Raw genomic sequence first — 12,984 nt, forward strand, 5'->3', positions numbered from 1 at the left:
AGCACTTGCACGGTGACTTTTCTTACTAAAGAAGAGCAATTACTTTCCGCAACTCACATTTGCTGGGTCACTAAATTCAACTGCACTACCACTAGAAAGAGGTCAGGTCACCGCTCCAGCCCAGCAGAGTTCCAGGTTCTATACTATTTTCTACAGAAACTTTATCAGGAACACTCAAAAATATGGTAGCACCATTGCCCCGCCACATGAAAGTAAAGACAATGGATATCAGTATATTAAAGATGACCTCAAACTGTGGAAATCAGAGCTATGTATCAAATAAATCTCAGTAAGTTGGAGCTTGTTAAAATACAAAGAGTTGGATCAGGCCTTTTTTCCCCCCCTTTCCCCCTCCTAAAGTATAGTCATCTACTCCATACCCCATGTTTGAAAGTACTTGGGTATACCAGCAACATGTATAGGATACGCAAACCCGCATGGATCCTCTAGATCCCAGAAGACATAAATGCAGAAAGAAGGGGTAGGGGGCACAGGAGGAAAAGTTCCAGTCTTTCTGATCCAGTGACTAAATGAAATTCCAATATGGAATTGAACTGGAGATAGCTTTTGGGCCTACAGAGCCCATGGCCTCTATTGCCCGGTAGCATGATGGCCAACTGCATGCCTTACTGCATCAGTGACAGCCTGTGAAATATTTTATTGCTCCACCTGTCAAAACATAATCAAATTATGTCCATTATGAAAGCATTGTTGTGAACAGAGCTGGCCTAAGTACACCCCAAAATGTAATATTCTAATTTTACAAAAAGAGTGTGTGAGGATCTTTAAGTCCCCTGCTGCAGCAATGGAGTTAGGGTGACCAGACAGCAAGTGTGAAAATTGGGATGGGGGTGGGGGAATAATAGGGTCCTATGCAAGACAAAGCCCCTAATATTGGGATAGAACCTATAAAATCAGGCCATCTGGTCACCTTAAGTGGAGTTCAGCTGCACTTTGTAAACGATAGCTATTATTCCCCCACCCCCATCCCAATTTTCACACTTGCTGTCTGGTCACCCTAACTCCATTGCTGCAGCAGGGGACTTAAAGATCCTCACATACTCTTTTTGTAAAATTAGAATGTTACATTTTGGGATGTATCCCAAAGAATCCCCTCAGCAATCCTTAGGCCAGCTTTGTTCACAACAGTGTTTTAGCATAAAATAAACACGCCTCAACTGGAAATTCCATTTGATGTTAATTTCTGCCTAATTTTTTTTAGAAGTTTGATCCAGGAGCTAAATAAAATCACACAGACAAGTGAATGTGGCTGGAGTGTAAATTAGAGGGACAATAAATTAGGGAAAGGGCTGTTGAAAAGCTGTAGTTTGGCAGGTCTTTTGCAACATCTATTTTAGATTCTATGATCTCATATTTTCCCCCCCAGGATTTTTTTAAGGTACATATTAATGCCAGGGCTGGATTGAGGCAACCTAATGCTCTAGGACACTTCAACATGGCAGAGGGCCCATGGCTCTACTGCCGGCCACCACCACAATTCTGTTCCTCACTGGTGATGGTGGCATTTCCCTACCCAGAGATGCAGGAACAGTGGCATGGAGTCCCCTTCTCCCCATCCCCAACTGTAGGATCAAGGGATCCCTTTTACCCCTCAGAATGGGATTGGCAGGGATAGCACCTGTCATAAATATAAAGGGAAGGGTAAACACCTTTAAATCCCTCCTGGCCAGAGAAAAACCCTTTCACCTGTAAAGGGTTAAGAAGCTAAAGATAACCTCGCTAGCACCTGACCAAAATGACCAATGAGGAGACAAGATACTTTCAAAGCTGGGGGGCGGGGAGAAACAAAGGCTCTCTCTGTCTGTGTGTTGTTTTTTGGCCGGGACCAGAGCAGGAATGCAGGTCAGAACTCCTGTAAAGGGTTAATAAGCAATCTAGTTAGATATGCATTAGATTCTGTTTTGTTTAAATGGCTGATAAAATAAGTTATGCTGAATGGAATGTATATTCCTGTTTTTGTGTCTTTTTGTAATTTAAGGTTTTGCCTAGATGGATTCTCTGTTTTGAATCTGAATACTCTGTAAGGTATTTACCATCCTGGTTTTACAGAGGTGATTCTTTTACTTTTTCTTCAATTAAAATTCTTCTTTTAAGAACCTGATTGCTTTTTCATTGTTCTTAAGATCCAAGGGTTTGGGTCTGTGTTCACCTATGCAAATTGGTGAGGATTTTTATCAAGCCTTCCCCAGGAAAGGGGGTGTAGGGCTTGGGGGGATTTGGGGGGAGGGGAAAGACGTTTCTAAGCGGGCTCTTTCCCTGTTATATATTTGTTAGACGGTTGGTGGTGGCAGCAATAAAGTCCAGAGGCAAAAGGTAAAATAGTTTGTACCTTGGGGAAGTTTTAACCTAAGCTGGTAAAAATAAGCTTAGGGGGTTTTTCATGCAGGTCCCCACATTTGTACCCTAGAGTTCAGTGTGGGGAAGGAACCTTGACAGCACCAATAGAAGGAAAAGTAGTATTTACCCTTCGCTGCCAAGTTTTGTGCTGCTCCATGTGTGACATTTTATGCAAAACTCTAATTAGGATGTGTACAAATAATTTGCATATGGTCCTATTCATCTGTTTCAAAAACACTGTGGGTTTAGTGCCAATGAAAGGCATTGGAATGATATTGTTTCCCTTGTCAGTTTCCCCTGTGCAGTAGCAGTAGGTGTATGGGAGACAGAGCCATATACATTGCACCCCTCAAAAGAGGGGGAAGTGAGGGCTTGTGGGAAGTCAGGGGAAGCTTTTGGGGGCAGGGGTCTCTGGGGAAGTCCTAGGAGGTATGTGCAGTTGTGTGGGAGGGGAACCTATGGGTTGAAATTAGCCCTTGTCCCCTGATTAGTTCCTATCTCCCCCCCATTCTGTTTTCCCCGCTAGCTCTTGCTTCTTCCTTGGCTGCAGCTCCCCTTTAGCTAACCCAGTAGCTCCTATCCACTGCATGCATCCGATGAAGTGAGCTGTAGCTCACAAAAGCTTATGCTCAAATAAATTTGTTAGTCTCTAAGGTGCCACAAGTACTCCTTTTCTTTTTGCGGATACAGACTAACACGGCTGCTATTCTGAAACCCATTGATATGTATGTGGCAGTTCACACCTCTCAAAGCTCTTTTTCAGACAGTCTACAGGCTCAGGCAAATATTGCTGCTTTGGTTACAGTCTGTTCACATTTTCAAGCTTTTCTTGAAACACCAAACAGGGCTAAGAGAACTTTTAAACTGGGAAATGGACAAAAAGTGGAAAATGCAACGCTTTATAAAACAAATATAAATATCAATCAGCACCCCTTCTTTCACCTGCAGGCCATCCCCCACATTGCCTGAGGGTTCAGAATATGACCCTAGTTGTTTTAGTAAGACATTAATGCAAAACTAACCGTTCTAAGTGCTCTGCTTTTCTTTGGAGCCAGTACTGACAAGTGGGAGGCGGTTGGAAGATGCAGTCATCAGGAACGATCACTGGAATCCAGCGTGTTAACAGCAAGCACCGCACTTCTGATAAACACACAGTCTGACAAAGAGAGTCTATATTGTAGTTCAAGGTGCCAGAGTTTGGTACAAAGTGGAGTTCAGAGCGTGGGTTGTTCTTTCCCCGAGGATCATCTCAGCCTAACTAAGCAATGGCTGCAGGGGCATCCTGTAGGGAACTCCTAACAGAAGACTCCACAGAGACGAGGGTAAGTTGGACTTCTCTGAATCAGAGGTGTTTCAGGGACAGACTACAGCTGCCAGCTTTAATTCACTACTCACAGTTTCCACAGTGGAGCTTTCTCACAGCAGGCCACATGATGCTTCGATGGACTGGCACAGTGGCATTCAAGATAGAAAAGGGCAGTTTGGGAGGTGGAACTCTTCACATGCATGTCTTCTCCTGAGCTGATGGGAGAGAGCACTGGCTGGAGGAGATTGTGTGGAAATTTGGCATCAACTTTTGGAGCTGTAGTTTGGACATAGAAAAGAACCAGGTGCCAAGAACAGAATCCAGGACCCAACCTGAATAAGGGGAGGGGAGAAGCTGCTTCAAATATTGACAATAGCTAGCACCAGAAAGGGAGAAAGGAAGAGGCTTAGCCCATACCTTAGGGGAGGGACTACATTTTGAGGCACTCAGGGCATGTCTACACTGGCAAAGTTACAGCACCGGCAGTTACAGCGCTGCTCAGAGAGCGCAGAAGGAAAACCGCTGTTGTGTGTTCACACTGACAGCTGCCTGTGCAATAGCATGTTCACACTTGCGGCACTTGCAGTGCTATTCGGAGTGGCGCACTCTGGGCAGCTTTTTCTCAAACCACCTCTTTCTTTTTTGCTGCTAAAACTTGTGGGAAGGCGGAGGGGGTCGCGAGGTATCTTGGGTCCAGTCCCAATGCCCCATGATGCATTGCTTCGCATCCCAGCAACCCCTGTGCTTCCGTCCGCATTTGGCGCCATCTTTCAGTGGTTTGTGTACTGCGTGCCCTGCCTCTTTCGGGCTGCAGGAATGGATCCCGAACTGCTGACCAGTGTGCTGCTCGCACTGACCAACACGTCGCGAGTAGCAGTGGAGTTATTCCTTAAACTACAAAGGCAAGAGGAATGTGATATTGATCTCACCACGCATAGTAGCTATGACACAAGATCACTTGTGGCATTCATGGAGGTGCTGACCACACTGGAACAGCACTTTTGGGCTCAGGAAACAAGCACTGAGTGGTGGGATCACATTGTGATGCATGTCTAGGATGACGAGCAGTGGCTGCAGAACTTTTGGATGAGGAAAGCCACACTCATGGGACTGTGTGATGAGCTCGCCCCAGCCCTGGAGTGCAAGGACACGAGATTGAGAGCTGCCCTGTCGCTGGAGAAGTGCGTGGTGATTGCACTGTGGAAGCTGGCTGCTCCAGACTGCTACCGATCAGTCGCTAACCAGTTCAGAGTGGGAAAGTCGACCGTTGGAGTCATGTTGATGGAAGTGTGCAGGGCCATTAATCGCATCCTGCTCTGAAAGGCCGTGACTCTGTCATGCACATTGCCCATTGTGGACAAATGGGCTTCCCTAACTGCGGAGGGGCGACAGATAGCATGCACAGTGAGTTAAATAGGCCTAGGGCCACATGCTTGTGGTGGATAAAAAGAAATTGAACAACTATACATTCATTCAATGAGGCAGGCCAGGGGTCCTGTGGAAAAAGAGTATGTAATCACGTAATTAAAGTCTGTATCATAATGCCTAATGCAAAAGGGGGCCAAATTCAGGTTGCACAGGGAATCCCAATTCCAGCATTTTCTAACTTTTCGATGTTTGCTTGACTTGTCAACCTGTGGGGTGTTTTAAATGTTATATCTATTTAAATAGCTGAGATAATTTTTTCTCTGATCTTATCCAAATACAAATAAATATAAATTATTTTCCTTATCATTCTTCTCTCTGTACTAGAATGAACCTTTGCCCCTATAGGAACCTCATATAACAATAACTTAGATACAGTAACTAATAAAATACTCTCTATTTACATAGCTCCTTTCATCTTAATGGATGGCATAGAGTTGCCAAACAGCTGACCTCTACTAAATTTCATATTATCCTGAGAGAATTATCTGTTTTAAAAATTAATCAAATATTGTATGTTCCTTTTATTCTTTTTAAAATAGAGAATAGGGGAGTATTGACTGATACTTCACAAAGTACACTGAGGTATAAGTTGTAGTATTTATTGATGTATACATGGAAAACTATAGGTTGTATAATAGCAACTTGGAATTATTGAATATCTTGGTCAAGATCCTCAGTTGTTGTAAAGAGCTAGTTTACACCTGCTGAGAAGCTGCTCTCAGTTGTGTACTGTAGTATTATAATTCTCATAGTCAGTATTCCATTATTACAATAAAAGTTTTACCTTTGCCATTTCACTGCATTATCTCTCTCCATCAGTGTCCAGTTTGGAGGTACTCTGTGCATCATACTGCATTAAGGAAATCCCCTAACAGCAAAGATGGCATATCAACAAGGCCAGGTATTACATGTGGAGGCAATAGAAGCCCTGTGCATACTGTGTGGAGTCTGTAGGTGCCCTTTAATTGTTGGTCATTTTTCCATTTGGAAGTCTAGTCCTTTTTCTGTGTGGACTCAGATGTGAGCACTCTGCATTGCTAACATTGAACCTCAAAGCTTTTATTAAACTCCTAGATTTAAAAACTGCTAGTAGACAATCTGTAAAATTGTTACAAATTTAGGAAAAACTTTGCAATTGCAACTTTGTTAGCATTACAGTGTGTCTTTCAAATCTACAGGAAAAGACACCATTGTGACACTCTATCTGTAAGCGACGGCAGACTTTGGCCCAGAGAATAAAATTCTGCCCAGGGTAAGTGGGTTCAACTTCCATGGAAGTCTCTGACTAAAGGCAGAAGGTAACATAAGAACGGCCATACTGGGTCAGACCAATAGTCCATCTAACTCAGTATGCTGTCTTCCAACCGTGGGCAGAATAATAAAATTAGAGGCCCATAAAACATCTAATTCAGCATCCCTTTGGATCATTGAACTATGTCTAATGTACCTGTAAAAGGTAAAGCAAACTCTGCTTACTTACTACCCCTCTAAGCTGTAAATGGTGTGGGAGGCAGTCGGAAAAGAAGTGAGGGTAACACCTTTAGGTGAAATTCAAGCATTAATATTGTTTTGTTACTTGCATATTTGTATTAGCCAAATTGCAGTCACAAAACTTATTGGGTTTAAATCTGTTGCTCTGCATCATTATTCCAAAAATAGGCATCAAGTTAGTTGTGATTTTGGACATACCCAAAGTGGTAAAGGAAGCCAGCTATGTATAATCTTTCTGCTTTACACAGGAAGTATCAAAACAAAATGTAGCAGCCTTTGCTACCCACAACATGAAACAAAGTTATTGTTAGAGGTGTTAATTCACCAAAAGAAAATGTTCAACTTCTCTTGCAATTTTCCCTTTACATTGCCTAAACAAATAAAGCATGTGTTAATATTTTTCTCTCTTACCCACTTATGTTTTAATCTAGGGTCTAAAGATGCAAGGAAAACATCTTTGGCTCCTAACTAAATCATTAAACTTCCTTTATAGACAAATCAAGTTGTAAACCTAGGACAATTAATAATTTCAACCCTTAGGTTTCCTGAACCTGCTCTGAACAACGTTTAATCCATTGGTGGTATGGTTTGTCGGTATTTTGGGAATACTTACTTGTTTGTTAGTTATATATTTTGTGTCATGTGATTAGATTATAATTGTTCAAACTTTTGGGAAGTTTTTGTTGCAACAACCATATTTTTGCACACGGGAATGAATAATAAAGCTATTAATAGTGAAACATTTTTCTTTTCGGTACCACACTATTTCCAGAGTATAATTAGGGTTTAAGCCCACGGGGTGTTTCCCTATAAAACACCAGTGGTAGTTCAATTTTTGCAAAAGTCGGTCATAAATATGGGTGTGTTTGTCAATGAACAACTTAAAAACATTAGTTACAATTATTTTTATATATAATAGGGCTGTCAAGTGATTAATCACACTGTTAATAATAGAATACCATTTATTTAATTATTTGTGGATGTTTTCTACATTTTCAATCTCTTTATCATGAAAGCTGAACTTACAAATGTAGAATTATGTACAAAAACCCCTGCATTCAAAAATTAAACGTAAAATTTTAGAACCTGGAAGGCCACTCAGTACTACTTCTTATTCAACCAATCACTCAGAGAAACAAGTTTGTTTACATTTGCAGGAGATAATGCTCTCCCCCTGCTTCTTGTTTACAGTGTTATCTGAAAGCAAGAACAGGAGTTCTCGTGGCACTGTTGTAGCCAGTGCTGCAAGATATTTACGTGCCTGATGCACTAAAGATTCATCTTGTGACGGGTTGAGTCACAGAAACCCCCTTGGGACTGCCATCTGATGTGCCGAGACTACCTCTGAGCCTGTTTTCCCTGCCAGCCTGGGACTTTAGTACCCTGTCTTGTTGAGACAGACATGCTAGCCTGCTGCAAACACAGACCCAGGTGTGAACCACGTCCCCCAAAAGCTGCAGGCTTAACTGAAAACAACTTAAGAAGTGCTCCTGTCTCTAGCACCCAGATACCCAGTTCCCAATGGGATCCAAACCCCAAATAAATCTGTTTTACTCTGTATAAAGCTTGTATAGGGTAAACTCATAAATTGTTCACCCTCTACAACACTGATAGAGAGAGATGCACAGCTGTTTGCTCCCCCAGGAATTAATACTTGCTCTGGGTTAATTAATAAGCAAAAAGTGATTTTATTAAATATAAAAAGTAGGATTTAAGTGGTTCCAAGTAATAACAGACAGAACAAAGTAAATTACCAAGCAAAATAAAACAAAAACATGTAAGTCTAGGCCTAATATAGTAGGAAACTAAATGCAGGTAAATCTCACCCTCGGAGATGTTCCAATAAATTTCTTTCACAGACTAGACTCCTTCCTAATCTGGATCCAGCAATCACTCTCACCCCTGTAGTTACTGTCCTTTGTTCCAGTTTCTTTCAGGCATCTCTTTGGGGTGGAGAGGCTATCTTCTGAGCCAGCTGAAGACCAAATGGAGGGGTTTCCAGGGCCTTATATAGTCTTTTTCTCTTGTGGGTGGAAACCCCTCTGTTCTCCTGTGTAAAATTCCCTCAACAAGATGGAGGTTTGCAGTCACCTGGGCAGGTCACATGTCTATGAATGATTCAGCTTTTTGCAGGCCGACGCCATTGTTTACATGTTAGTTTGAACAGGAAAGCTCAGATGTGGATTGGCATCTCCCAAAGTCCATTGTCAGTTAAGTGTTTGTTTCTTGATTGGGCACTTACTGAGAATAGTCCTTTCTCAAGAAGCTGACCAAATGCTTCACTGAGGCTACTTAGAATCAAACAAGTACATAGCCAATATTTATAACTTCATACAAAAATGATACACACATACAGACAGCATAATCATAACCAGCAAACCACAGCCTTTCCATAAACACCCCACTTGGCCTCCTCCGTACAAGACCTGGTGCAGCTGTAGGACCCTGGTTGCAACAATGATCTATACTGTCACAGTTCCTGTCAATAACATCACACATGTCCCTTCATTCTTCAACTACACAGACAGCTGCAGCGGCACAGGAGCAGCAAACAGAGCTGTAAATAGGGGAGTTTGGGGGGAAGACTGAGAGCCAGGCAGAGGAACAGACAGGCTAGTGAAGGGAGCGTGTGGTGGTCTGGCAGTGCTGTGGTGCTCGTTGGGAGTTTGTTTTGCTGTGGATGGTGGTGTTTTGGTTTGGTTTGTGTTTCCCAGACTAACAGGACTTAGGTGAGAAGGCGATGACAGATACAGAGGCAGCAGTGGTAGTGACCCAAGTAGTGGAAGACACAATGAAGATGGCTGGATGTAGAAGCTGCGGCATGTACATGATCCTGGAGGGGGTACCTGATGGAAGAAAAGATCCGAGGACTGGAGATGCAGGTGGAAACTCTGGTTGAGTTTAGAAGGGGGTTCGAGTGGATGATGGAGCAAAGACATGAGGAGGCTGAAAGGAAAAGCTCAGACTTGCAGAGGGAAGCAGGACTGAAGAATTCTGAGGGGAGACTGCCGGGTGAAGAAAATGGACAGTGGAAGCATGTGACTAAGAGAACCAGGCAGAGGAAAAGACGGGCTAGTGAAGGAGAAATAGAGGTCAGGAACAGGTTTGAGGAGTTGGAAAATGAAGAAGGGGCACAGCAGGTGGTCACTGAAGGGGAGAGGGCAAGGAAGAAGAGAAGAGCAGCTAGTCCTATAGGAAGAGGGCAAGAGTCAATGGAGATAACACCAAATATGAGCCCCAGGAGGATACAGGATGGGTTGCAGAGGATTTCAAGGGACAATAGGAATCGAGATGACTTGCAGTCAGAGGGAACAGGGGACAGACCGGAGAATCACACCATCACCAGGAAAAGGCAGGTCTACGTGGTTGGGGACTCCTTACTGAGAAGAATAGACAGGCCTGTAACAAGAGCTGATCCAGAGAACAGAAGGGTGTGCTGTCTGCCAGGTGCTAAGATATGGGATGTGGACCTGAGGCTGAAGAGGATCCTAACAGGAGTGGGAAGGAATCCACTGATTGTCCTTCATGTGGGAACAAATGATACGGCTAGATTCTCACTGGAACGTATCAAGGGAGACTATGCCAGGCTGGGGAAGACTATGCCAGGCTGGGGAAGGGAGACTATGCCAGTCTTAAGAAAATTGAGGCTCAGGTGATCTTCAGTGGGATTCTGCCTGTTCCTAGAGAAGGGTAACAAAGGTGTGACAAGATTATGATGCTCAACAGATGGCTTAGGCACTGGTGCTATAAGGAGGGCTTTGGGATGTATGGCCACTGGGAAACATTCATGGAGAGAGGACTGTTTTCTCGGGATGGACTTCACCTGGGTAAGGAGGGAAATAGACTTCTAGAATGGAGGATGGCACAAGTGATCAAGAGAGCTTTAAACTAGGAATCTGGGGGAGATGGTTGCGAGATGTCCAGGTAATCTCCACGCTGGATTTTAACATTGAGAGGGAAGAAAACAAAGTAAGAGAGGATACAGCCGTGAGTAGGAGAATGGACATAAGGAGGAAGGGCAGTGTGGATACCAGTCTCATAAGTCATACTGGCTGTAGAATGTCCATTCCTAATTGGGTAAAGAATGTGAGCGAGGCCAAACAGCAAAAATTAAGATGTTTGTACACCAATGCGAGGAGCCTAGGTAACAAAATGGAGGAACTAGAGCTACTGTTGCAGGAAGTGAAACCAGATATTATAGGGACAACAGAAACATGGTGGAATAGTAGTCATGATTGGACTACAGGTATTGAAGGGTATGTGCTGTTTAGGAAAGACAGAAATAAAGGCAAAGGTGGTGGAGTAGCATTATATATCAATGATGAGGTAGACTGTAAAGAAATAAGAAGTGATGGAATGGATAAGACAGAGTCTGTCCGGGCAAAAATCACATTGGGGAAGAAAGCTACTAGAGCCTCCCCTGTGATAGTGCTTGGGTGTGCTATAGACCACCGGGATCCAATTTGGATATGGATAGAGACCTCTTTAATGTTTCTAATGAAGTAAATACTAATGGGAATTGTGTGATCATGGGAGAGTTTAACTTCCCAGATACAGACTGGAGGACAAGTGCTAGTAATAATAATAATAGGGCTCAGATTTTCCTGGATATGATAGCTGATGGATTCCTTCACCAAGTAGTTGCTGAACCAACAAGAGGGGATGCCATTTTAGATTTGGTTTTGGTGAGCAGTGAGGACCTCATAGAAGAAATGGTTGTAGGGGACAACCTTGGTTCAAGCGATCATGAAGTAATTCAGTTCAAACTAAATGGAAGGATAAACAAAAATAGATCTGTGACTAGGGTTTTTGATTTCAAAAGGGCTGACTTTCAAAAATTAAGGAAATTAGTTAGGGAAGTGGATTGGACTCTAAAGGCAGAGGAGGCCTGGAATTACTTCAAGTCAAAGTTGCAGAAACTATCAGAAGCCTGCATCCCAAGAAAGGCGGAAAAAATTCATAGGCAGGAGTTGTAGACCAAGCTGGATGAGCAAGCATCTCAGAGAGGTGATTAAGAAAAAGCAGAAAGCCTACAAGGAGTGGAAGATGGGAGGGTTAGCAAGGAAGTCTACCTTATTGAGGTCAGAACATGTAGGGATAAAGTGAGAAAGGCCAAAAGCCATGTAGAGTTGGACCTTGCAAAGGGAATTAAAACCAATAATAAAAGGTTCTATAGCCGTATAAATAAGAAGAAAACAAAGAAAGAAGAAGTGGGACCGGTAAACACTGAGGATGGAGTGGAGGTTAAGGATAATCTAGGCATGGCCCAATATCTAAACAAATACTTTGCCTCAGTCTTTAATGAGGCTAATGAGGAGCTTAGAGATAATGGTAGGACGACAGAGGAAGGAAGTTATTACCACATCCAAGGTAGATAATAGTAGGATGACAAAGAGGAAGGAAGATATTACCACATCTGAGGTAGAAGCCAAACTTGAACAACTTAAAGGGACTAAATTAGGGGGAACCAGATAATCTTCATCCAAGAATATTAAAGGAACTGGCACATGAAATTGCAAGCCGTTTAGCAAGAATTTGTAATGAATCTGTAAACTCAGGGGTTGTACTGTATGACTGGAGAATTGCTAACATAGTTCCTATTTTTAAGAAAGGGAAAAAAAGTGATCCAGGTAACTACAGGCCTGTTAGTTTGACATCTGTAGTATGCAAGGTCTTTTTTTTGAAGGAGAAAGCAGTTAAGGTTAGTGAGGTCAGTGGTAATTGGGACAAAGTACAACATGGTTTTACAAAAGGTAGATCGTGCCAAACCAACCGGATGTCCTTCCTTGAGACAGTAACAGATTTTTTTTAGATGAAGGGAATGCAGTGGATCTAATTTACCTCGATTTCAGTAAGGCATTTGATATGGTTCCACATGGGGAATTATTAGCTAAATTGCAAAAGATGGGGATCAATATGAAAACTGAAAGGTGGATAAGGAACTGGTTAAAGGGGTGACTACAATGGGTCACGCTGAAAGGTGAACTGTCAGGCTGGAAGGAGGTTACCAGTGGAGTTTCTCAGAGATCGGTTTTGGGACCAATCTTATTTAATCTTTTTATTACTGACTTTGGCACAAATGGTGGGATTGAGCTAATAAAGTTTGTGGATGATACAAAGCTGGGAGGTATTGCCAATCCAGAGAAGGACCGGGATATCATACAGGAAGATCTGGATGACCTTGTAAACTGGAGTAATAGTAATACGATGAAATTTAATAGTGAAAAGTGCAAGGTCATGCATTTAGGGATTAACAAGAATTTTTGTTATAAAGTGGGGACGCATCACTTGGAAGTAACAGAGGAGGAGAAGGACCTTGGAGTATTGGTTGACCACAGGATGACTATGAGCCACCAATGCGATATGGCTGTGAAAAAAGCTAATGTGGTCTTGGGTTGCAT

General features: G+C 42.7%; 1 protein-coding gene across 6 annotated transcripts in view; it reads left to right on the forward strand.

Annotated features, from left to right (window-relative positions):
• LOC141995595 (uncharacterized) overlaps positions 1-12,984 on the forward strand; it is a 55,071-nt gene that overhangs the window by 15,396 nt on the left and 26,691 nt on the right. For 2 of the 6 annotated variants that reach the window (XM_074966846.1, XM_074966839.1), the window contains exon 1: positions 5,051-5,068. The exons of 2 other annotated variants lie outside the window; for them this stretch is intronic. The gene's annotated coding sequence lies outside the window, so the exon portion shown is untranslated. Of the gene's footprint in view, positions 1-3,618; positions 3,681-5,050; positions 5,069-6,270; positions 6,345-12,984 lie in introns of those variants that run through there. 2 more of the 6 variants (XM_074966844.1, XM_074966842.1) reach the window with 2 other exon arrangements.

This window comes from Natator depressus, chromosome 11 (genome assembly GCF_965152275.1).
Source record: "Natator depressus isolate rNatDep1 chromosome 11, rNatDep2.hap1, whole genome shotgun sequence".
NCBI lineage: Eukaryota > Metazoa > Chordata > Testudines > Cheloniidae > Natator > Natator depressus.